The sequence below is a fragment of the Manacus vitellinus genome, unplaced genomic scaffold, assembly GCF_001715985.3.
Source record: "Manacus vitellinus isolate BGI_N305 unplaced genomic scaffold, ASM171598v3 scaffold_15_pilon, whole genome shotgun sequence".
Taxonomy (NCBI): domain Eukaryota; kingdom Metazoa; phylum Chordata; class Aves; order Passeriformes; family Pipridae; genus Manacus; species Manacus vitellinus.
The window spans coordinates 314,748-338,883 of record NW_021939122.1 but is presented as its reverse complement, the minus strand read 5'-3'; the positions used below and the strand labels follow the sequence as shown (position 1 = coordinate 338,883).

The window sequence follows — 24,136 nt, the reverse complement described above, 5'->3', positions numbered from 1 at the left end:
TGTATTTATTTAATACTTCTCCTCATATGGATTTTCTGAAAATCTTTCACTTCGTTCAAAACGAGGGAAATAAGAGTTAAGTTTGTCTATCCTTGACCATCTGTCTTGTGTTCTGCAGGAATGTATGTCCTGTTTTATTTATGTCCTAGCTCTCTGTGGTTTAATTATTGTCTCAATAAAGATGAGAAATAGAGGAAGATTTCTTTTTTTTAAGAGTTGAGGTAGAGCATGCCAGTGAGTTCTAGGAGAAACCTTACCAGGACAGCAGTTGATGGGGTCATCACCACGACAATTGCCTTTGCTGGTCTCTGAGCTTCAGTTGTCTGTAGCATTGTGCATGAACAGTTCACAAAATAGCAGCTTCTACATCTGTTGCCATGCTGCTTTCAGGCTTCCTAGTTAACTGGTGCTTAAGACAGTTATCTTGCTTTCCAGAAATATTTAATCGTGATTTAATCTAGCAAATAAATATTCAGTAATGATATTTCTTGATGACATAAGTCAACTGATAATAGGCACCTTGAACCACAACTTTATTAATTCAGTATCTAATACTCTTCTTGCAGTACCAGTATGCACTGAACCAAAGATGTGTGCAGCATATGTTGTATTTGCAAAATGAACTAAGGGGGAAAGATGGTATTGCAGGAATTTGAAATTTTTAAAATGAGCTAGGCTGATGTCTTTGGATGTTGCTGCTTTAACTTCTGTAACTGATGCCAGCAGCAGGCTGTAAATGCACCTTGTATGTATGTAACCTTGTACAGTCCTGTGCTGGTCAGAGATGGACAAGAGGGAGTGGGGCAGCAGGGTGTGAAGAAATCTCTGAAGAGGAGACACAGAAGTCCAGTTCTAGTGCATCTTTTACAGAGCTGTGTATGTGTACATGCGTCTTGGCTAGTGAGTCACTGGCAGCTTCAGCGGAAAGGGCAGTGGCCAGACTGCTTGCACTCTGCTTATACCACTGCATGTTTAATGGGACTAAACAGGAATCTGGTTGCTGTCCTCCTGCTCCTTCACTTGCAAATAAGCAGCAAGGTATCCGTGCCTCAGTTACAGGAAGGGTAAGTGAAAGCCTCCATTGCTACCCTGTGTAAGGGATGGAATAGACTAAACTCACTTTGTTTAACCAATCTGTGGAAGAGCCCTTTCTATGGAAATGGTTGTTTTCACATTTTTGTCTTGGAAATGCCTGAAGCATCCCACAGGGTTTAGGTTTCTGTCTTCCTACTTGCTGTGCATGCAGGCAATAAGAGCCAGGCTTAGCACTAATCAGCTGTGATTCATTGTGCCTTTACCCCACAATGTCTAATATTGAATAGATTTGAAACCTTTGATATGTCTTCCTTTGGTTTGTTTCCACAATTCACTTCCTCCCATTAATTTCCAGGGCCTTAGGGATCTTTGTTTTTACGTTGCTGCTGCTGGCCCTGCACACACAGGCAGACAGGCAGCTGGTTACGCCTCTGCCTGCCAGGCTTCAGGAGCAAATTCTTTCTGCACAAGCGTGCAGCTCACTCAGTCCTCGCTCCGCTCCTGTCTGGATTACAGTTTCATTAAGGTCTCATGCATACATGATATTTTAACTCAAACGGACTATAATAAATTTCATCTGAATAAGCGGTGCCTTTTACGTGTCATAAATTTCGCCTTTTCCTGTCCCCACTAATACGCTTCCCCCCTTAACATTTCAGTTATATACTGATAAACTCCTCGACATTTAAATAGTACTGCGGCAGGCTGGAGGTGGAGAACTGGGTCACGCAGAGCTATCAAGAGAACCGTGACTTTTATAACTGGCTGAATAGGAAGCTCCCGGCTACTCGGATTTCTGCGAGGTTGACTGCCGCTGCTGAAAGGGGAGAAATAAAGCGTGTTTTCATTCTAAAGGCACTTTGCACACATGAGTTAACCTTTTCACTGCTCTGGTGTGAGGTGGGTAAATGTTGTTGCTTCAGGTGGAGAAACTGAGGCAGAAGGTTTGTGTGTCCCATTCTCCTGCGTGGCTGTGGCTGGGTGCCAGCTCGCAGGCTTTGCTCTGCCTTGCTGCCTGCTTGGACTCACATCACAGCCACGTTACCTGATGAGATACAAGTCTGGCCCTTTCCTGCCATACTGCCAGGTCTGACATCCTGTTAGCATGAAACTTCCAGTGGTATTACATGGTAGCTGCAGCTGGAAAATGTGTATCAACTGTCTCAAGGTCCCCATGAGGGTTTGGGTTGCCTTCTTGCTTTTCTTCCTTTCCCCCTTCCTACCCACCCCCCCTCAGTTTTTGGCCAAAAATAGTTCTGCTTGCTGGAAAAAAAAAAAAAACAAACGAAAAAAAATACGATATTTTCTGACTTCATCTTAGTAGACTTCTAATTACCTGTAGTATACATATACTTATATCTGTAACAAGCTTATAAAATGTGTTATGTGCTATATAATCCAAGAATGACCCAACTGCACTATGGCTCAGAGATTCATGCAGTAGTGAATGATTGTTAGTGGGAGTGGAGAGATCAATTTAGAAGACTGCTATTACAATTTTGGGGGGACCTTAAAGTGTGTGGAGGTATTTTATGTTTATGCACTTTGATAATAGATTTTTTGAGCATGTCCTCTGATCTGTCTGTTGATTGCGTTTGTGGCTTGTGCTAACTCAGCTTTGTTTCTTTAAAAAGAAGAAATTCCTTTTGAAAAAATGTTACTTAAAAAGCACATGTAATTATTACAAGACTTTCTTGCTTAATTTTGCGTGCTAAAGGAAAGCTATAAAGGTCATTTGGTGAGCAATTTTATCTGGGATTTTCTCCTAGTAGTTAAAACCACATGACGTTAATAACTATTTACATAATCCCTAAAAACTGGTAGGCAAATTGTGCATGTGGAAACATGAAAGGTAATGTAAACAGGCACATTGGTTTATCCTGAGATGTGTATTTTGACTTTAAAGCTATGTAACTGAAGGTTGAAAAAAGGCACATTTCCGATGCATTTCTTTTGTCTTAAGGAGTTGGTGAATTGTGAGTCCTATTCTAGAAATGGATTTTTGTTTTTCTGAGTGAATCTATAAAAACCCCTTGGAATCACTGTCTTTTGGCAGTTAGCCAGGTAGTTTAGTAAACAATTTGATTGATTATCTGAAAGTTATTTTTTACGCTAATGTTGGCTTTCGGTTATATAGCGTCACATAATTCACCTTCAGGTCTTCTAAGTTCAGTTGTGTAAGATGTATTCAATCCTATATCCACATCCAAAGGCAAGGAAAAATATATTTTTGTTAAATATAGGCAGAGCAAACTTTACAGTAATGAATCCTGTTGGCATCCTCAGACAGAAAATAAGCCTCAGTATGGTGCCTTCCACGAAACCTAAGTGTGTCCTTCAGCAGAGGTCCTGGAAATAAGACACCAACAAGCAAGCATCATGCCTTTTTTTTTTCTTTTTTTTTTTTTAAAAAAAAAAAACAGATACATGAGATGAACAGGTATTGAACTGTTTATTCATTGCTGAGAAAGGGAAATGTGCTGTTCTGGTTTGTTCCTGGTTGGAACAGCTGGCTGCTCAGCTTAGTTCTTGAGGTAAATCCTCTCCTTTCGCCTCTCACCCAGGCCTAAAATGGTTGGAGAGGATTCCTTTTAGGACAATGAAAAATAACATTGCCACTTTTTGTTAAAGCAGAGATTTAAAAAAATGAATGTTATCAAAGGATGGGAAAATTCTCAACAGCATAAAGACAGTGTGGGGGGAAAGTTTATCTAGTTAGCCACTGTATTGATGCTTCTGTCTGTGGACCTGACTAAAACATCAATCTGTGTTTTAAAATGGCTTTGTGAATGTTTTCTGCTAATGAGAAGCAGCTTCAGTGCAGGGTTGTAAGGTATATAACTCCTGTTTTGATGGACAGTGTATATTGAAAAGGACTGAGCAATAGAAGTGGATCTGAAAATAATGGTGGGGTCAATTTTCCAACCTAGCTCCTGGCCTTGTGTTGATAATTGTATTTAAAACTTTGCTTTTTGGAGTCAGAGGATGATGATTTAAACCAAGCTGATAGGTTCTTCTGTTCCTAAAGTTCCTAGCAATGCTAAATATGTAAGAGATTTGAAATGCAAATCAGGTATTTCAGAAGAGTATAAAGAACAAATAATGTCATTTCATGATTGCCATGGAAGTTTGGATGGTTGGTTGATTATTATTGATCATGTTTGGATTTAAACACAGAAATAGCTAATTACATTCTTGGTTTTAACTCTGAGAGCTTAAAAATAAAAAAAAAAGGCAATTGAATTTTTTTCCCCCATCTTCCAGGGCATTTGTAGTGTAGTAATAACAGCCAGAAAAATATATCATGCTCCTTCCTCATTTTATTATTTACTGTATATACATCACATCATTTGTATTTTGCTTCCCTCTGTTTTTCACATATTATGCATTTCATTTATAAGTAACTGTCTCTCTTCTGGCAGCAGCTACCATGGTATTTTCTGGATGCTGCAGAAAAGAAATAATTATTGTAATTATTTTCAGAATTAATAAAACTATGGGGAATTTCTTTCCTTCCACTTGAAAAACTGTAGCAAAACCTTTAGTTTTATTTGGGCTTATTTTTAATAGGAATACCTTGTGGGTTGGTTTAATAACAAACAAACCCCAAAACAACAACAAGAAAACCTCCACCCCACCAACCTCCTCCAAAAAAGTCCCAAACCAACCCACCACAGGTATTTACTAGGTGTGGTTTGTACAGTGGCCTGAGAAAAAAGCTGGCTTTAGCACCCTAAGTTTTCACCCTGTATCTCAGGATGAAAGCCATCTCCTGTGGCTTTTGACAGGTGTCTTGACCTCTGCTGGCCAACTTGGCCACTGGTGTGCAAAAAACTGAATTCTCCCAGGCCTGTAGAAGTGCATCAGGTTATTCCAGTCATTAACTGACTCCTGTAGGTAATATATATTTCTCTCCATTTGCAAAATGGGGACGTTAATACTTCTCTGCCTGCCTCTCAGTGGGATCCGGGAGGATTAGTTGTGTCTCTGCAGCAGCATAGAAGTGGTAAGCGTGATTACAAAGAACAAGATGTGCAATTACACTGGAGGGGCAGCAAGCTGCGAGTGTCTTGTCACACTTACATAGCAGAGCAGCTGTCTGATGAGCTGTCCTGACCTCTGCAGTCAAACCAGATTTCAGCACAGTTGGCTCATTTGTGGGCTACTCTGATTTCTCACGTCAGGACCTCTGTTTTCTAAAGGTGACATCAGGCAGGGAAATACAGATGACAGCTACCCACTGGAGCTGTGCACTTCTCTTTCTCTTGCCAGAGTGATTTTGGGCACTGTGGATGTGAGCACCTGTAGGTGACCATCTTTGCCAGAAGGCTGTTCTTTCAGTAGTGTGAGGCTTGATGTGCTGGCCACCTGCTTCTCCTGTGACAGTCTTTACACCTTTGCTGGCATCACCTCCTGCAAACGGGACACGCTTCCCTGTAAGTCCCTTTCCCTGCTTGCTCTGTTCAAATTCCACCTAACAACTCAATGCAGTGTCAGCAAGAAGTCAATAATAATAGTCATATTTATTTTCTTTTATGGGCTTCCAGGTGCATCCTGTTTGTTTGATTTTGCTTAGAATGTGGGCTCCTGGGGGGATGCCTTCCTGGGTCTTGTCTCCCATGGGCTGCTGCTGTGTTGTTATTGTTGTACAGTGTTAACCCCCAGTGGCACTGTGACAACTCTATCCTGGGTCTCTGTTTTTACAGTTACCCTAAATTTGTTCTGTGAACAAGATAAAAGGTGTATGTGAAAGGCAGTGCAAGTTCTTTCATTTGTACTGTGTGTGTGCTTTAATGACCTTTGAGCAGTTAAGTTATAGTGACTGCTGAAGTTCAAGACAATGAGTGATAACAAAGAAGATTTATTTGTTTTTCCATTAGGATCTATTAAGAGTAATGTAATCAAATGGGATCAAAATGTTATCACCTTCTGAGGGTCATTGTCAGTAATTGTAACAATAAAGTGATTATTTTAGTGTCTTGCCTTAGGGAAAATGAGAATGTCTGAAATGAAAAAAAATTAAGAGCTGTGATGCAATGCATTTAGGTGTGGAATGCTCATTGGTTTGAAATGCATGGCAAATAGTTTTAGTCCATATCAAACAATTGTGTTTGGTTTTCACTTCGAAGCACTAACAAGAACCTATGGTGCAAATAAGGGGCAATATTTTAGGTATGAATTAATAGAGCAAGACAAAATAATAAAATGAAATTTTTCTATTGAACATACATAAAATAGGAACTTTCAGGTTTGGATTTGGGTGCTGATATTTGAGTTTGCCAGTTTGCATTTTGTAGAAAGCTTGACTTTCAAGCCAAGGTGCTCCAGACTTTCTGAAAGACATACATTAATGGCACTTGAAGTCTGTAATCAGTACTCTTTGGTGTAAATAGCCTTTTAGGATGTTTATGGAATCAACACTGCACATGTAAGCAGAGTGAAACAGTGGGAATCTAAACATGTTAGTATCATGGCACAGTTTCAGTCAAAAGCAGTACAGATGAAGCATTCATTTAACTTACCTGCTTCAATAGAGGATTTGAGGTACATTTTTTGTCCTTACTGTTGCTCTGTTCTACCAGTATCTCTCATAAGCAAAACTATCAGTTAGTGCTGGCAGGATGAAGCCCTAAGGATATTAGAACAGCATGATTTTTATCTTGACTGTGTCCTGTTTGATAGGAGTTACTGCTTGTGGCTAAAGTGTTCTGCAACACTTTGATGTGATTCACATTCCTCAAGTTTTGTGCTAGGGTTAACATCATCTGCCTGAATCTCCCTCAGACTAAATGGGAATATACCACATAGTTATAGAAGAATGGCATATTGGAGATAAGAGTGACAAACATTTATCTCCACTAATAAAGAGTAGATTTTTATTTCATCCATTTCAATGCTGTGAATTATGGTATATATCTGTTAAGCAAGGATTAAACTATTTGTTCCTTTTTTTTTTTTGTGTACTTAAAATTGTATTTTTGTTTTGTATATTAAGCATTCTCCCATATTTAAAGGAATACTTTTTAGAGTGCAGGTGAGGGGAAAGTTTTCCTATATCTTACGTAAATTAATACTTTCAAAGAAGAAAAAACCCAAACATCTCAATTCCTCTCCATGATAACAGGAGACATTTTGGAATGCTCATTCCTACAGAATTTAAGCACCTAAGTATTTTAAATGTGTTAATGACCCAACAAATCAATAGAAGTTCTTAAATTAATGAGCTATTCGGGAATAGGTGATAAAAACCTGTGATCTCCATGACTTACTTTCTTTGAACACGCAATTGTGAAAAAGGACTTGAGTATGATGGGCAGGGAAGGAAGACACTGGTCTGTAAAACTTTGAAAATATGGTAAGATAAATGGCTCCTGATCCAATGCTTCTCAATAGAGATGGCAAAGGTTGTGTGGGACTCTACAGTGTATGGTAAAATTGGCTCCTAGTTTGGAAAGTCCTTTCTTAGCTATTAGGAATGTCGTGCTGTTGTCTGTAAAGAATATCCAGGCAGACAAAAGGTCGAATCTTGCTATTTTGGGATTGCTTGACAGTGTAACTGTCATACAATTAAGCTGAAAGGAGCAGGAGAGTTGCATAGTAGTGTGACTGGACTACAACCCAGTGCTGTCTGAAGTCAATGGAAATCTTTTTTGCATCCTTAATGGCTCTTAAGTCAGACCCCATTTTAGTTCAGACCTTTTCATTTCTTGATCTGAGGTCATTTGATAATGTGCTGTTATATATGAAATAAATCTTTAAATAACGCTTCAGTCTGAAGACTTGCTTGCCCACAAGTAATTTTGGAAGTTCTGTGCTGCTAAGTAATTTTTCTGCTTTAATTTTTCTGATGTTACTTGTGTGTTGTTACACATACCTGGTATGTTGGGTACATTAAGTATATTTATTGTTATATATGTATTATAATAAAAAATTACATTTGGGCTCTGAAGGCCCCAAATCAAGATCAAGCTAAGGCCTGTAACACTTTGTGCCCCAAATCCCACGTGTTTTTCTGGAACATTCGCTGGTTGTGTTCCTGACTTACTGTGTTTGTCAAGTAAGTTTCTCAGTACAGTAAACGGAAAATATTTTTCATGTTTTCCTAAAAGCGTTATGGTGTGATTAAAATAAGGGCTGCTTAGGACAGGAGTACTCTTTACTCTATTTCTGTAAAGAATAGCAATGGACATCTTTGGTGTATCAGGAGGGGAATGGGTAGTAGCTGCAACCATTGTCATGAGGGTCCTTCCTGGTGTGGTGTGTTCACTCCTGCCTTCAGGGCCAGGAGTCCTGGGCAGGCAGATGTGCAGGATCTTTCGGGTTGGTCAGAGGCTGATCTATGGCACGCAAGTCAGTGGCTGATCCCTCTCATTTGCAAGGGGGGGATTTCCTGAATTCTGACTACCTTTTTTTTTTTTTCAAGCAGGCATTTTTTTGTTTCATGGCAGAGGATCAGGGTAGCTCCCAGTCCACTTTTGAGACATGGGAAGGAGCATTTGTATCATTTTCTTGACTGTGAGAAACCTCTCATGGCTACGTGTGGCAAGGATACTGCGACCCCGGAGAAAATGGCCTGATTGTGATTTTTTTAAAAAATGGCCTCATTATTATATTATTAAAAGTCTTCTGTTTTACCCCTGATTTCACTTGGCCCTTGCTGTTCTGCTGCTAATAGCTCAGGATACTCCTTTCTCAACCTCACTACATGGAGATTTCTAGAGGTGTCACGGAAACAGGTTAGTTATTATAAACCACTTTGTAAATAATAAACTGCAGTACAAAAATAATTATAATATTGTTGAAATACAATTAATTCTTCCAGTAAAACTAAGAAGAATTAATTCACAGACTGAGAACTTGAAACTGGGGTTTTCTGTCTGTGAGAATCAAAAGGCATTTCTCTGGTCTTATTTCATTTTCAGTTTATGAAATAACTTATTTTCATAATGTGAAATTACCTAGTATGCAAACTCTTGATTGAGTACTCGAAAACAAACATGGCTTTGTAGCAACTTGTTATTTTCCCTGAAGAATGTGTGTGCCCTTTCTTGCACTTGGCATTGTACTGCTTCATGTGGTTTTGTCTTTGGTATACAATCCACTGTGCTCCAGCTCCACACTTGATTAAATGGCATTATGAACTCTCTAATTATAATACCTTCGCTTTATTACGCTCGAAAGGATTGGCTCTGGTGGATGGTGGTATGAACAATGTGTAATGTGAATGCACTATTTTAAGTCTCCTTATTTGTGTTGTTATTATATGCATTATGATCTGGCCTTGTGGTCACCATCATGGAGTTAAATATGATTGTGGCACTATACATAATGAAGAGTTGATGCCTTTCACAAATGCTTTACTATCCAACTTACAGTTTATATTTCTGTTACAGTAGGAAATACTGAAATAGGTATATCTCACATGAATTCAATCTCCAAAACACAAAGCTGATTTTTTTTTTTTTCTTTCCTGAATGGAGGTAAAGCAAGTGTTAAGTTATAACTTCTCAAGCGAAGTTTTACTAGGCAGGAAAAATAGATAATAAGATGTTGTTTATGGTTTTTGTAGCTAATGTGGAGTCTGGAACCATAATGACGAGGAAGTTTGGTATGATGTTGGAAGCCTGGTTTTCTTTCCCTTCAACTTAATTAACCTCCTGAATAGTAGCAGAGTTGCTCCATGGTGGTTTGTGGATTTGTCACTTACGTACGCTTTCTTCAACAAGAAATTGTGGAGGTCCTTAATGGGGTCTCATTGATGCTAAAGTTAAAGTCTGTAAAGCTGATCACGTGGTGCTATCTTCCAAGAGTCATGCCATTTTAATATTACAGTAGGAATAAGGAGAGTTAATGTCATTATTACTAAAGCTCTCTCAGTGCAGAAAGTCCAGGGAATTTGATTGAAGAAGTGACGGAACAGGAATCTGTCTGGGATTGAAGGGTTTACATCTTAACAGTGATAGAGGAAAAATAACAAAAGGCCAACATTGTTGTGAGGACCTTGCAGAGCAGGAATTAGAGTATTGAAACTCAAATGCAATAGGAGGTAGGGAAAAGAAGAAAAAAGCATAAGAAATGGAAATACAGGAGCATAATCAGTGAAGGAGTAGGAGTCATTGGACCAAAAAGCAAGTAATAACCCCACAGGGTACAGGAGGAGCATAGCCTTTTGCTGCTTGAGGCAGGGAGCTCTCTTCCCCTTTACTCTGAGCATGTGCCCTTACCTCCCTTGGAAAGCACTCCTGGAGTAGTCCAATGCCATGTTATATGATCACTCCATCTAACATTGCTTTTAGCTAGTGTCCATACAGCTAAACTCCACGAGACCCAGTCCCCTTCCCTCCTTCCCAGAGGTGGCAGTCAGTTGGGATGGGTATTCTGGAACAGCCAACCTGAGGTTGCTACCTGCATCCATGCACCATGACATGAACGAAATGCTTTGGATTAGCTTAAAATTGAAAGAGTCTCATTGAGACACTGTAAAAGAAGCATCAGTATTTATTTCTGAGTGTTGCAATTTTTACTTTTTTATGAATCTGGGGGGCTGGGGCGGCGTTGCAACCGGAAACCTAGTATGCTGCTTTAAAAAACCAAAAACATTAACCTCCTTATAAACAAAGCCACAATGCAAAACAAAACGAAATGACAAAATCCAAGGCACTGAGTTTATTGAGTGCCTTTTTAGCTCGGTCACAGGAGCATTATCTCTTAGGATATTTTGTGTCCTGCGAATCAGAATTGTGGGCTGCTGCTTTGTGTGTTTGCACCAGTGATTTTGCAGAAGGCTGACAGTCTCTGGGTTGAAACCAAGCGTTGTTGGCTGGCAGATGTGGCGGACAGCATGTCTATGCACGGCTGGGAATAAAGAGCCCTTGTGCATGCTGAAAATGGAGATTATAGATGTGAAACTGTTGAAACTGTCCTTTGCATTTGAGTTTAAAGAAATTCAATTTGTTTTAAAAATAGGTTCAATACTTAGTTTTCCTGCTTTAACACAGCTTGACGTATATAGGATCTTGAAGAAGATGCAGAGGGGGGAGTTCTGGAGCAAAGCAGATCATTGGCAGATTTAGCATCGTGTACGTGTGTGCCAAGTTATTCTTAGCACGAGTGGAGCCCAGTCAAAAGACTTCTGGTTTGTGTGCTATTCTGTTGTATTTTAAACTAATGCTGTGTATAATTGGCATTAGTTAAGGAGAAAATGTAGTGCTGTTTGCTTACATCATGCAAAGTAAAATTAGCGACCAAATTAATAATAACAACTCATTTTTCAGGCATGGACTGGGAGCTGGTTGCATGGCAGTACTGTATGGGGAAGAAGCTGCCAGCTCAGTTTTTATACTATGCTCGTTAATATTTTCCTCCTTCTTCTATCCTTTATGTTGACATTAATGTTAATTAGTTACTTGCAGCAGCCAAAAAGTATTGATGAAAGCCCATGAACCCAATGTGCTTTTGTAAAATTAGTTTCCTGCTTAAGCAGATATTTCTGTAGTAATTGACACAAACCAGCCTCAGACAGGGAGGCAGAGGCAAGCTGGTTGTATGATTGATTCACCATGTTCTGTGGTTATTTCATGTTTATAGTAAAGAGAAGACTGTAACTGTAGGGCCAGATGCTCCACCTGTGTCCTCAGCTGAAGATGTGGCCTGAATAATTTATTAAGGTGCTGTCCTTTACATTCTCTTCAACGGGAGGTCTTGCCATAAAAGCATTAGAATTTTAAAACCTTCCTCTGGTTTTACTTTGCTTTTGTTGAAACAGTGGAACACTATAGGCAATCCTAATAGTGGTACAGAACCCATTGCTACAGTGTGTATATTGCAAAATGGGAAAAATAACCATCCATTTGTAGCTGTGTTCTCTCAAATGTATGCTAATTGCAGGTGTTAAAAGTGACTCATTTAATGTTTTAAGGACACATAAAGTGGTTGATTTGGTTTGTGGGGTTTTTTTCCCTCAAAGATTATAAATAGGCTCTTCTCCTGTCCCACATTACCTAGAGATAAGAAAATTGCATCATTAGATTGATCCCCAGTAACAGTTTCTCTTTGAAGAGATGAGTAGTTACCTGGTGCCAACCTTGTGGTTTGAATGTGATCTCCCAAATAGCACAAAGCTTGCTACTTTAAATACTGAATTTCAGACAACTGATATTCCCTTCTGTCTTACAGGACAGCTAATTCTCCTGATTTTCCCTGTGTTTTTTTTTCTGATTTTCCTTTTTGTGTAGAAATGTCTAAATATTATAAAAGGTCAGGTGGTTTCTGTCCAAGTAATGGATTACTCCAGGCTTTAAAAATGATGCCTGTTTATGGTCCTGCCATCTGCAGGAGCAGCAGCCTATCATAAAGTTACTGTATTGATCTGTCACTAGTGCTGTCTTGTCTGCCAAATGAAAAATGGCTTAAACTCATAACCTGGGCCAGCAGTTTTCTTATTGTAAGCCAGACAAAAATGCTATTGATCTTCTTTGCTGAAGTGTTCTTTTCACAGCTTGCCAGCATCAACATACTGTTGTCCTTACTCAGGGCTAATTAGCTAATAATTTAATGCCACTGAGACAGCAATCTCAGTTTGGTTTAGCAGCAAGGGAATATGCTGTAACTTCAGAAGTATGGGACCTTTTTAAAGCATGGTCATGATTGCAGTGCTTGTCTCAAGTTTTACACTCTCACTTCAAGTTTGATTTCCTCTGCACTAAAGAATAACAGTGTAGTTAGGTTGAGGTGTGCTGTCGCTTCAGGATTTATAGGAAGCAAAGCCCAGATGCAGTGCTGGTGTCTGTATTCTTGTATGGTGCTCTTGGTTATGTACTTGAGCTTTATGATTGCTCCTTGAGTGAAATCAAATAGTTCATTGAATTAATCGTGGGATCCCTGTGGTTCGTGAGCTGCAGACCAGATGGATTCAATCACGTCTGAGAAACAGCCAATTATACCTTTTTTTGACTAATTCATTTTGGTTTGTTGGGTTTTTTTGGTAAAACACCAACCAAACAAAAATTCCACTGCTAAATTGTTTAAATCAAAGTTTATATGATAGATCTTTCTTCCTAAGAAATAATCCTCTTAATCCTCCTACTGCTGTGGAGGCCAGAAGGCTGCAAGGAAATTCAGGTTGGAAGCATGGGAAAGATCTCATCTGCTCACATATTTTGAGAAAAACTCATAGGAGTTTTCCACAAGTGTTTTCGTATTTTTAATTGAAATATTTGGATAAGTAGGTGTATGAATGGAGTTTGCTTCTAGTCCTTAGCTGGGTATAGGATGCAATTGGTACATCTTCAGCTGGGGCATGTCTCCATGTCTTTCAGCCCATGTTTAATCTTGTGGGTGGTTCTCCTGGCTTGTCTCATTTTCTTGTGGTGGTGAAAGATACAGCCTGTACAGTGTTCCTTTTAGAATAAACAGTAATAAAAGCTTATGAAATATAATTATAAGCATTTTGCCAAAAAGAGAAGCAGACATCATCCAGTAGTTTTTAGCTGTTAGATGTTTTTTAAAAGTTCTTGACCTGAAGCAGGATCTGCAGTCTTTGCCCAGACAGTGTAGGCCATGTCTTAGTTTATATTTCAGAATCATGCATGATTCAAGTTGTATTTTTGTTTTCTGTTCCATATTGCTGAGCACAGTGTGAGGCAATGCACAGGAGGCGGAAGAAAACAGATGATCTCTAAGGGAAGTTATGCTTTACATTTCATACATTAATTTCTCTGGAGTGTGGGTACATATGTTAATTTTGTATATGAAAAAGGAGTTTAATCTATAAGGACACTTAAAATTTGCTTGAAGTAAGGCAACTTTTAATCTCTGAAAGCATCCCCAAAGTGCAATTAACTATTCTGATGTCCTGATGACTCAACAGATGCTTCTGTAAACTAGAACACATCTGTCAGATTACAGAACTGATATGCTGCTATATGTGATTTAAAATGACTGCCCATAAATGGTTGTATTGTGATAAATATCATATAGATGGCAAGGGTGTCCATCTTTTCAGTAGTTCTTTAATAACATTTCACAATGCACTGTCATTCTCTGAAGCTTGCTATAGTTGCATGAAATGCCAGACTCTTCCTTCGTATCTTTGTAAACTTGTTTGGGTTTTTCTGCATCTTCCCGGCTCCTTTTTAATGCATGCAGGCTATTGAGTGGTATTTTTAATAAAACAGTAGAACTAAAGATTTTTCTAAGCCTTTCTGAAGCTTCCCAGTAGCCAATTCAACTGATTTTAAACTGCACTCCATCTGTCTAGCAAAGAAAGAAAATACATTAGTAGTCCGCACATGAGTAGCTTATTAGTTCATTTGGTGTGTGCAGTACAGTGATTCAAGACTGATCTAAAATATTCATCCACAATTACTGGCACAGCACAGTTCAAAGTGCTTCAAATCTGTGGGTTTGACTGAGAAATTTAAGGAAAATAGCTGCAAATTGATTCTGTATGTAATTAATGAAACATTTCATTCTTATGTAAATACTAAATGCTTGGCTGTTTTTTTCTCTCTTTTTTTTTTTTCCTTTCCTCTTACTGAGCTCCCCCTCCCTGACCTCCATTATATATTTGTTTGTTTTATAGGATGGTGGGTGGGCTGGCATGGGGGCATATTCTCTTGAGAGGAAGAATTAATAGCTGAGTCCTGTGACTCATTCACTGAGCAAACAGCTGTTCTCCCTCTAATTCACCCCTCCTCGGATGTCCATCCCACCCCCGGAGAGGAGCTGCCAGAAGGCAATGTTTGCCTCTGCCTCAGTTGTTGAAACTGTCCACTTCCTTGTAAAAAATACACTTTCCTTGACCGAAGCACCCCGTGTGTGTGTAAAGCAGAGGTGTGGATAAGAGCCCCTGGCCAGCTCTGCTGCAGAGCCTCGTCTCTGTTGGGGGGACACAGCAGATGGTCCGTGGCAGCCACATTTCCAAGTGTCTGAGCTTTTCCAGGGCTCAGCTCTTATGGAGTAGTGGTTTTGCCCCGGCAGTGCCTGTTTGGAGCTAGGGCTGGATGATAGTGGCTTTAATATGGGTTAAAGGCTTTTGGTGTGTTGGAGAGAAAGGGCTTTTGAGGACAACAGAGAAGCGAGTGAATGTTTGTGCAGATATAAGGAGTGAAGTCAGTGAGGCAGGACTGGGGTTTTGTTTAGAGTCTCTCCCTCCCTCTTTCAGTGTCACAGAAAATTAATTCGAGTTTTACAAATGCTATCAGTGGAAGAGTTTAAGAACAGCCTGCAGTAAAACTTAGAAGATCTTGAGGCAAACTTCAGCTTATTTTGAAATGACTGTCTTTCCAGCTCAGATGTCCACGCAGAACATGAATTGTGTAACGCTGCCTCTCCGAACTGCCAGTGACCTCGGTTTTAGTGTGGGCAGCCTGGCAGGGCTTGGCATCAGGGAAGGCCCCTGCAGCCCTCCAGGGCACCAGAAAACCAGGATCCAGGGCTACCAGTTTGACAGTACTTGTGTAATGGCTTGTGTGATAGACAGCAAGGAGCACTGTCTGCTGCGACCAAATGACCTAAAGAGAAGCTGGGGGGAAGACTGCTTCTAGCTATTAAATCCCAAGATAAGACTCTTTCTCTGAGACATCTGTGCAATTATTCCTCTCAGAGCCTTTATTTCTGTGATGTTAATTTGCATTAAAGGCCTGGATCTCTGAAATTGTGTTTGCCTGCATCTTACGTGGGTCACGGTTTTGCAGCTTTCCTGCCATTCACTTCCCTGCCACCACAGCACCACTCACATAGGCAAAGCAGGCAATGCCCACCCCCCCACACACCACGTGCAAACAGGGGTTTGCATGTATGTGGTGTTTAATATTACAGAAGAGAGTGGTTAGGGTATAGTAGCATTCAGGGAGCTGATGTGAAGGCAGTAAAGAAAACGGGCGTGGTGGAGGATAGATTTGATCTTGTGTGAAATGCCGAGCTTCACATTTAGAGAAACAGAATTTCACCCCTAGGTTTTGGCACACCTGCTGGGAACAGTGGCTAAACCCAACAAAATTGATGTTTGTAATTTTTAATTGATGAGTTGACTGGCAGCAATATAGGATGTTAAATTACTTTTTTTTTTCCGTCCCCACTCGTGAACTTGTTTTCTTTAATATGGGTCTTCAGCACATCACTTGAACTGCTTTCTGTTCAAATACCTGTTTACTGGTGAGTTACATTCTGATTTAACTAAAAGCAGGGAAATGCCTTTCTCGTCTCCGCTCCCATGAGTGGAAGTTAAAGGCAGGAATGAAAATTTGTATGTTTATCAAGTTTAAGAGGTTATTAGGCAGAGATGGCAAAAAAAAAAAATCTGCTCCTGATTTTACATCGCTGACCTCTTAACTTTATTTCAGATCAGAGAATGTGGGAGAAGGAGGTGGTTTATATGTTTTCTTTAGATACTTTAGTGAGAGCTCTCAGATATTGTTCCTTGGTTTTGAAAACGATTGCACTTAATTTTTAACTTCCTCTGTTTTAAGAAGTTAAACTGGAGGGGTTTTCACTTTGATCTGCTAAGGTCAGAACCCTCTTTTATCATTGTTACTTGAGGCAAGTGTGCAGAGGAAAATTTTGGGGATTTCAGCTAAGCTCTGCAAAAGGGTTTTAGTAAATGGGGGATCCAGCTCAAAAATGCACAAGTTGGGGTGTATCTTTTACATGAAAAAAAACCTGTTTAAAAAGTACTTTTTTGCTAAGAAAAAATAAAGAGGTTTTCCTTGTAAAACCTGGGCAAAAGACCCTGAAAGTGTTCTAAGGTTTTGTGGGTTTATGTTTGTTTGTTTTTAACGTTTTCTTTAAAAAACAGCTTTCCTCACTTTTGTGCTCCCTTTTTGCACGTGTGCAGTGCTGTATACACAACCCTGTTCCATACTGCACTAGGGAGGAACACTTTCAGACCAAGACAAAGCAAAACTTGTGTATTAACCAAAGATGTTTAGTGTAGTGAAACAAAGTGAAAAAAATACACCACCACCAATACAAATGTAGTGGTTTAAGTTTCCTTCACCTCAATACTTTTGTGCTTAATGTAGGTTTTTGGTTCCACTCCCCTCCCCTTCCCCCCAGCAAAAATAATGCACACATATTATGTGTAGTTCTAAGCCCATTGCTCTGCTACTGTCCTTAAGTAGTAATGCTGTAAAGATTTAAAAAATATTCTGCTGCCAAATATATGACATTTGTTATTCTCAGAGATGATGGCTTAATTTTTAGTATTCCTTGGTGGTTTATATCTTGACATTTCTTATGACCTACAATTAAAATGACTTTAGTGAAGTCTCAACTTATATCCAGATTGCTGAATGTGGTTGAGTGTCTCCAGGGAGAGCCCTGAACTGCTTGCTAAATCAATTTGTTCTTTTCTCAAAACAGATTAAATATGTTTTACCACGTTAAATTAAAAAATAAATAACCTCATATGACATGACTGCGACATGTAAAATTAAAAATGTGTTCTCTGCATTTTGAAGGGTGGTAATTTTGATGCCAATGCAGCGCTGATAGTATTCCACCAGAGAAAGCAAAGAATGGTTAAAAACAGGCATGTCTAATCCTGTCTTGCTGTTCTGCTAGTCTCGTTTGAGAATTAAGTTGATGGCACACTACTTGGGTGGGTGCTAACTGCTAGATGTGGCAATAATCTTCTTTAGCAGAGCCTGAGACGCTTTGCTTCCACTGCTTCACCTCCCTCGAGTTAGATTTTTTTTTAATTATTATTTATTCATCTTACTCATGCCTACTGCTTTCTTTTCAGGTCAGTCTTCTCCCTATTCCTTTAGCAAGGTTAGCTGCAGAACTTGCTTGTGACTTACCTGCACCCTTAGCTGATGCTTCAGGTATAATTTTAGTATGTTCCTCCTGCCTATGGTTTGTTTTGCATCCAACACACAGGAGAAGCAGAGGGAAATCTGTAGCTTCTGGTGCTCTGCAAATCTGCAGAGGATATAAAGGCAGCTGTATGCAGGGAGAGTCAGATGCACTGGCTATGCCAGAAGCAGCCTTTGTTCCTTCAAGCCACTTCCATGGTTGTGCTTGAGTGGATTATTGTTTAAGGCTCTGTACGTACAATAGGACTTAAAGAAAAGGGAAGGGGAAAATTTTTCTAAAATAGAACAAGACAAACTAAAAAAGTTGCTACGGAAGTAGATGGCAAATGGTCTCTAATAATGGGATTTTACAAGAGGTGTCCAATCTCCAGAACAATGGTTCAGTTTAAGCCAAGATTAATAGTGCTTGTTATCCTATGCCTGTGAGTTGGCAGCTCAGTCCTCTGCTCTAAAGGGATACAGTCTGATGTGCTGCTGCCTGCTGCGGGCAGGGGAGGAGCCGGGACTACGATGGGCACTCGTGAAATGACAGCGAATCACAAACTTTAGTTGTTTTGGATTCACCTGCCCCAGCCTGATTTTTTCCTGTCTCTGGCTGGGCACTGTTAGGCTGGAGCAGGAGCAGCCTGGTGGGGGGCTTGGAGCTGCGCCTGGACTGACTCCCTTGCACAGCAAATCTTCCTTATTTCAGCTCGGGCCAAAGCCACCTGCATCAGGTTATAGTTTCACAAAGATGTGCTGAAGTGCCTGTTCTCCTAGTCCTGTTTCCCTGTTCCTGCTTAGCCCCCTGATCCAGCCTGCTGACTCTCATGCAGCCCCTTAAATCTGGGGTGTGGGAGGGAGGTGGGGTGCAGCACTGCCCCAGGGACTTGAGGGTTTCCAGGGCTGTGGCAAGAGACATGGATAATAGCAACCTTGGAGTGGTGTTTTTAGGTGCACTGACTGAACCCATCTTAAATTCAGATACAACCTGAAAAAGAGAGCAGGATTGGAAAAGCGGTTCTTTCAGTAATTAGATTTTTGTGGAACAGCTCAGGAGGACAACAAAGATGATGTTGTGCTAAACTGGAGATCATGATACTGTGAACTGCTGCTGTTAGGCCTTACATAGGTAGGGTATGACACAACCTAGATGTTCCCTTCCATCTCAAAATAAGGAAATTGCAAATTCATGGCTTTCTACAGATGAGAAAGGGTGTACTCCAGTTATGTTTGTTTTTAAATAATGTAAAATACAAGTGTGAGGTGAATTTCATTTCTGTTTGTGCAGAGAAAAAACTAAAGGTAACTTTTTTTTAAATTGGGAAAACTAATTGAGAAAATGGTGACAACAAGCAAAACTTTTGCTTCTACTCCAGTGAAAAAGAAGGGGGGAAAAAACACAAGCAAAATGGAAGTACTAATTACTGTGATTCTCTTACTTTACTCTACCCTGATAGCATTCTGTCTAGCAGAGTGAGCCTGAGAAATCTCCCAGGACTGGTTACAGTAAGTGGGTGATACAGGAGCCACAGGTTAGACTAAGTGTCTGTGCTGTTCAGTGTGGGCAAGTTTCTCCATCGCAGCCCCCGATGGGAACCTGCTTCTGTTTTGGGAACAAACAGTATCAGGAAGAAATGGGATAGTGCAGGAGTGCTGGCCAAGGGTTTGCCTGGGACTTTGTGGGACCATGGGGAAGCCCCAGTAGGATGCAAGCAGGAGGCTGGCACTGGGGCTTGCTGGGGCAGGGAGGAGGATGTGTTCTGTAGTGCCAGGTGAGGCACATGATGAGTTTCAGTGCAGCTTGGATGCTTCCTGTGACTTTCTTCTGCTTGTGTTTGGAAGGAGTGTTCATCCTGTCTGTTCCATCAGATGAATGTCTATGTTTTACAGCTATGTGACTGCTGCATTTTGGTGTGATGTGTTTGTGTGCTTTTTAGTTCTTGTTTTAATAAGGTTTATTGAGGACCAAGTCTAGGTGTTGCCAAAACTGGAAGTTGTCAGTCAGAAGCTGCAGTTCTGCTTCCTTCCCCCCCGATCTTCCCAGCTTTACTTCCCTCCCTTATCCCATCTCTGCTCAGGGAAGGAGCACACAAACCTGCATTGACATTAGTCTCTCTGCCTCTCTTTTTTCGTGTCCAAAATCGTCACCTATTTTGCATTGCTTACTTCAACATTTTCTGTGTCTCTCTTATAAAACTAGCAGACTATCCCTTAGTCAGTGAGAATGGTGTCTGATGCTCGTCAGTCATACACTCAGTGTTGATTTTGTGTTGCTTCAGAATTTCAAAAAAGCCCAGGTTTCCAAAAACTCCTGAGTTGATAGAGAGCTACGATACCTAATAAGGACTGCATATAATACTTAAGCACTCTGTAGAAGTTTGTTAATGTTTTTGCATAGCAGAAGTATGCTTGCTGACCAGTAAGCTTATTTAGGAAGAGCAGCACTTCGTGTTCTTCACTTATGACCCAGTTACAGCCCTGGATAAATGAGAAGTTGGGATTGCTGACATGCTGTGGTTTTACAGGAATTTTGAGTTAGAACATATTCTGCAGTTCAAGGAGAGTAATGCTGGAACTTGAAAATGATTTGTCAAAGTAGGAAGATACCCTGAAGTGCACCTGCCTTATATATTTCCATAGGAAGATTGTACAACGTACTTTAAATGTCTATCTTTGCAGTATTTTTGTTTTCCAGGAATTTCTGTGTGGGTGTTTCCTATTTGCTATCTCTTCATTTTTGTCTGTACATAGAGGCCAAGTGATATTTTGTGTATGGAAACTGAATGTTTTGTTCTTGGTTACCCTTAGAAATTGATTTATTTACAGTTATTTAAGTCCAGCACAGGCTGAGTGCTGAAGTGTAGACAGTGAGATACCCTGGGGTCTCTTCTGCTTTTCTCAGAGGGTAAGGCTGAGGAAGAGAAACAGGGCTCCAGGAAGATCTATGATAGCCCAAAAAGATGTATAATGACTTGTCTCTCAAATCTGGCAGCCACCAGCTGGGGCCCGGATGTGATGAGAAAGCAGGGAAAGTTCTTTGTGCTTGACCCAAGTCTGTTGCAGTGATACAGCTGAGACTTAGGAGGTTTAAAGATGAACTGTTGTGTTACTTCCCTATTGGATGTCTTCCAGTTCCCCCTTACAGTATTTCTTATATGCTTTGATTTTAAGACTTGTTGTAGTGCACAGTTTGCCCTGGGTGTTTCCCTTATGTATATTGACCTTTTCCATTGATTCGTCTTGGCAAAATCACTAAAAAATAGAGCACCACGTTAAAAGAAAAAAATGCTGCAACTATACTGGGCCAAAATTTGTGGGTTTGGTAGCAGAGACTGCAGGGGTGGGGGACATAGTCTGGGCTGCCCTTCAGGAACGCCCCAGACTGCAATGAGGGCACCCTTGGGGGACTGCAACCACCCCAGGCCAAAGAGAGGGTCTCCTTGAGGGAATGGGACCAGGGAAGGAGGAGTCCAGGCTAGGACAGGAGAAATGAAGTGAAGCAGCAAGGAGCAGCTGAAGGATGAATGAGAAGCAAAGAGGAGCAGACAGAAACCATTGCACACACAGCCTGAGGCCTCCTGTGCTGCCTGTCGCCTCGCCAAAGGCGTTGGGCTGGGTCAGGCATGGCAGGAACAAGGGAAGGTAGGCTAATAAAGCAGGGGGAGAAAAGGTGTTGGAGTCAAGTTGAGCCTTGGGAAGGTGAAGGAAGAGAGTTCCCCTCAGTCTTTGCTGAACTGCTTAGTCTCCTTTTTTTTTCCCCCTTCAGCTTCAGAAACAGTAACTAGCAGTGTGCTAACTGGCACTAATTACAGTAAAATTAAGTGAAATTCCATGAGTTGAGATTGTTTTGCCCACGATGTAGAGAGAACAGATTTTGGGGTTTCTTCTATTTCTTTTCCTATTTGAGTCTTTGGGGTTTACCTTTACAGCTTTGCTTTTGAACTTTGGAAGCCTAGAGACAAAATATATCCTTTAAAACAAACACGCAAAGAGCTGAAAGCTGGAATTTTTATGTGATGATGAGACTTTGGAGAGCTGGCTTTAGGAAAAATTCCTACTGCTGCAGGGGACACGATAAAATCACTGGAGTTGGCAGCCCTGCTGCGTAGCCTCTCCTTCCTCCCCTCGGCTCCTGCAGCCCTCCTGGCCTCTGTTGGTCGTCTCCTTCACCGTATTGATTTTTACAGTGTAATCTGCACTGAGCACGAGTTTTGTCTGCTATGCACTTGTAATGCAGCACATATGCATTGCTATAGAAATAGCCTAATGCCGAGTGCCCGGGATTGCGAGCATCGAGCGGTTCGTAGCCAAAAAAGCATTTGGCCAAAAAGCTGCGATTTTGTGCTCCCTCTGCTGGATCTGGAAGAGCAGGAAACCCTCCCAGCTGGAGCGCCACTGGCTCTCCTCCTTCCCCCATTCCCACCCCACAGCTCCCAGTCTGGCCATCGGTCGGTGCTTGGGGAAAGGGCTCAGTGATTCCCAGAGTCTGCTGGTGCAGCTGCACCACGGGCCGTGTACCGGGTGTGAATGTGGACAGGGGTGGAAATTGTGCGACATAAAAAGGAGCTGTGCCACAGTAAGGCCATGGTTTCAGCCCTGGAAAGGTGGCTGAGGCCAGCCAGCTGTAAGGGCTTTCCAGTTGATGCCTCTTCCCTGCCCATCTGTTCTCGTTTTCAGGTGTAGCTTGTTACCCACAAACTTTGCCAGTGAGACTGTTTTGGGGATCTTCCTAGAAATAGGATGAGAGAAGGGATCGGGCTTTAATAAGAAGCTACTTTTATTTTTAGAAGCTGATTGCAGTTCCCAGGAGGATCCTGTGGAGTGTGCTGGCAGGGCTGTGGCTGGCATGGGGACACAGGAGCAGGTTGGAGTGGGGAGGTGGGGGGGACATTCTACAGCCCCTGAGCAGGTTGTGTGGGGAAACCAGGGAGCAGATGCTGGTGGGGACAGTGCCAGTGTCCTTAGAATCAGCTTGGACCCGATTTGTGAAGGGGCTGGGTGGTCTGTGATGTGAATTCACAGAAATGTTAATGGATAACCCTTTCATTTTAAGAGATGCTTTATAAAACAAAGTAGGAATTGTGGTGCCAGTTTTACAGATGGGCAGAATAAAGCACAGAGGAGGGGGGCAAAGCTTTGGCTTCGTGTGCTGCAGCAGTGCAGTTTAAGCTGGTTTAAGCAGCCTCTGTTCCTCCCCTCTGCCATCATGGCTGATCACTCCTGCCCTGTGCCTGCTCCCTGTGTTGTGTTGGCACAGCTGTTTATGAGACAACATGCTGAAGGAAATTAGTTCCCCCAGTCCAGCTAACCATGCAGCTGCACAAATGCAGTGTTGGAAGCAAGAGTCCAGGAGAGAGGAGTGAGAAGTAAAGTTTTAAGCATCCAAGTAAAAGCTATAGACCGGTTTGCCAAAGCCCCATCCAGTTACACCTGGAATAGTACCCAGCTCTTGAGGCAGGCAGAACAAAAGTTTATCCTTTGGAGGAACAAACTAAAATAACTAATTCCAACTTCATTAAAGACCAGTCTGCATTAGCTGAGAAAGTCATGTTAACACATACTAAATCTGAATCAATTAACATGTTTTTCCTGGCTTGTATAAGCAGAACAAAAGCACTGGGGAAAACTTCTAGATGAGAATAAATCCACGTTCTGGGCGAAAACATTCACAGTTCAATGAGGCCTTAAAAGCGAATCATTCACCCAGGGTGCCTGTCAATATGTAACTTCTGTAAAATTGCCTTTTGTTGTGAGACAAGAAAACCAGCAGAGTTCCTGTCTGAAGCAGACAGTCTCTTGGTGACACTGTATGTGATGGGGTGGGATGGCTGTTTCTAACTTAGGGTTTTCAGTCATGTTTTTATTCTTTGTGAATTATCATTGAACAAAATAAATATGACTGCAGAACACACACTGAATATGACTAACAAGTTATTTGTAATAACTTGAGGTTTTTCTTCTGCACTTTTTAAAGTCACCTGTGACTTCTGCATCATATGAGTTGTTATGAAAGTGTCTGCTCCTGTAGGTGGTCCTTGGGGAGGAACCTGAACTGGCTGCAAATTGTGTGCCTTTTTTTTTTTCCCAAGTAGGGCTTGCTTTTTCATGTTTAATGGAAAATTCTTTCGCATGGAGGTTATTTGGAAGTTAGTCAAAAGAGAGGCAAAATGTAGTCACTGTGTTACTTTTATCAATATTTGCTGAGTTTTGGAGCCTGGTTAGTATAAGCCTGTAAGGACACCTTGTCTGCCTGCTGAAACAGCATGTAACAAAATATATACTGCCTGTAAACATTCCCCTGT

The 24,136-nt window shown here is 41.0% G+C and overlaps 1 protein-coding gene across 6 annotated transcripts in view; it reads left to right on the top strand.

The window, feature by feature from the left end:
• Positions 1–24,136, top strand: part of ZMIZ1 (zinc finger MIZ-type containing 1) — a 347,188-nt gene that overhangs the window by 94,377 nt on the left and 228,675 nt on the right. The window contains exon 1 of one of the 6 annotated variants that reach the window (XM_018068950.2): positions 8,752–8,771. The exons of the other annotated variants lie outside the window; for them this stretch is intronic. The gene's annotated coding sequence lies outside the window, so the exon portion shown is untranslated. Of the gene's footprint in view, positions 1–8,751; positions 8,772–24,136 lie in introns of those variants that run through there. 6 annotated transcript variants of the gene reach the window in all.